The sequence below is a fragment of the Argiope bruennichi genome, unplaced genomic scaffold (genome assembly GCF_947563725.1).
Source record: "Argiope bruennichi unplaced genomic scaffold, qqArgBrue1.1 scaffold_27, whole genome shotgun sequence".
Taxonomy (NCBI): Eukaryota; Metazoa; Arthropoda; class Arachnida; order Araneae; family Araneidae; genus Argiope; species Argiope bruennichi.
This window is the reverse complement of record NW_026605932.1, coordinates 48,144-50,000: the sequence shown is the minus strand read 5'-3', so window position 1 is coordinate 50,000 and position 1,857 is coordinate 48,144. Positions and strand designations below refer to the sequence as shown.

At 49.6% G+C, this 1,857-nt stretch overlaps 1 non-coding gene across 1 annotated transcript; it reads right to left on the bottom strand.

Moving 5' to 3' along the window:
- Positions 1–43: 43 nt before the first annotated feature.
- On the bottom strand, positions 44–1,857 carry LOC129961516 (small subunit ribosomal RNA). Its single transcript, XR_008783784.1, has one exon. It is a non-coding gene; the product is annotated as a small subunit ribosomal RNA (ribosomal RNA).

The window sequence follows — 1,857 nt, the reverse complement described above, 5'->3', positions numbered from 1 at the left end:
GGAACTTAAAAAAGCTCCTCGTTTAGACATAATAGTTTATAATTAATGATCCTTTCGCAGGTTCACCTACGAAAACCTTGTTACGACTTTTACTTCCTCTAAATGATCAAGTTTGGTCATCTTTCCGGCACACCGGCTCGACCAAAAGGCCAATCCGAGCGCCAGTCCGAAGACCTCACTAAATCATTCAATCGGTAGTAGCGACGGGCGGTGTGGACAAAGGGCAGGGACGTAATCAACACGAGCTGATGACTCGTGCTTACTGGGAATTCCTCGTTCATGGAATCAATTACACTTTCCAATCCCCAGCACGAAGGAGGTTCAACGGGTTACCCAGTCCTTTCGGACAGGGAAAGCACACGCTGATTCCTTCAATGTAGCGCGCGTGCGGCCCCGGACATCTAAGGGCATCCCAGACCTGTTATTGCTCTGTCTCGTGCGGCTAAACGCCGCTTGTCCCTCTAAGAAGAACGTCCCACTACAAGAGGATGGGAACGTCTATTTAGTAGGCTAGAGTCTCGTTCGTTATCGGAATTAACCAGACAAGTCGCCCCACCAACTAAGAACGGCCATGCACCACCACCCACAGAATCAAGAAAGAGCTCTTAATCTGTCAATCCTTCCTGTGTCCGGGCCGGGTAAGTTTTCCCGTGTTGAGTCAAATTAAGCCGCAGGCTCCATTTCTGGTGGTGCCCTTCCGTCAATTCCTTTAAGTTTCAGCTTTGCAACCATACTTCCCCCGGAACCCAAAAGCTTTGGTTTCCCGGAAGCTGCCCGGCGTGTCATTTGAGGAACACAGCCGGATCGCTGGCTGGCATCGTTTATGGTTAGAACTAGGGCGGTATCTGATCGCCTTCGAACCTCTAACTTTCGTTCTTGATTAATGGAAACATTCTTGGCAAATGCTTTCGCAGTAGTTCGTCTTGCGACGGTCCAAGAATTTCACCTCTAGCGTCGCAATACGAATGCCCCCGTCTGTCCCTCTTAATCATTACCTCGTGTTCCGAAAACCAACAAAATAGAACCGAGGTCCTATTCCATTATTCCATGCACAATTATTCAGGCGTCGCGCCTGCTTTGAGCACTCTAATTTTTTCAAAGTAAACGTGAGGGTCTCCGCCCACAACCGGTGAAGATCATAGACAGAAGCCCCCTGAACGCTCGGCAGCGAACAGTAACCACCGGTAGGCGGACCGTCCGGCCGGAGCTGAGATCCAACTACGAGCTTTTTAACCGCAACAACTTTAATATACGCTATTGGAGCTGGAATTACCGCGACTGCTGGCACCAGACTTGCTCTCCAATGGATCCTCGTTAAAGGATTTAGAGTGTACTCATTCCAATTACGGGGTCTCAAAAGAGTCCCGTATTGTTATTTTTCGTCACTACCTCCCCGTGCTGGGAGTGGGTAATTTGCGCGCCTGCTGCCTTCCTTGGATGTGGTAGCCGTTTCTCAGGCTCCCTCTCCGGAATCGAACCCTGATTCCCCGTCACCCGTTACGACCATGGTAGGCGCGTAACCTACCATCGACAGTTGATAAGGCAGACACTTGAAAGATACGTCGCCGGGACGAGCCCGTGCGATCAGCCCAAAGTTATACAGAGTCACCACAAGAGACGGACACGAGGCCCGATTGGTTTTGGTCTAATAAAAGCGCTCGTTCCCGAAGGTCGGAGCTCTGCTGCATGTATTAGCTCTAGAATTGCCACAGTTATCCAAGTAGTAAGGTACGATCCAAGGAACCATAACTGATTTAATGAGCCATTCGCGGTTTCGCCTTAATACGGCATGTACTTAGACATGCATGGCTTAATCTTTGAGACAAGCATATGACTACTGGCAGGATCAACCAGGTA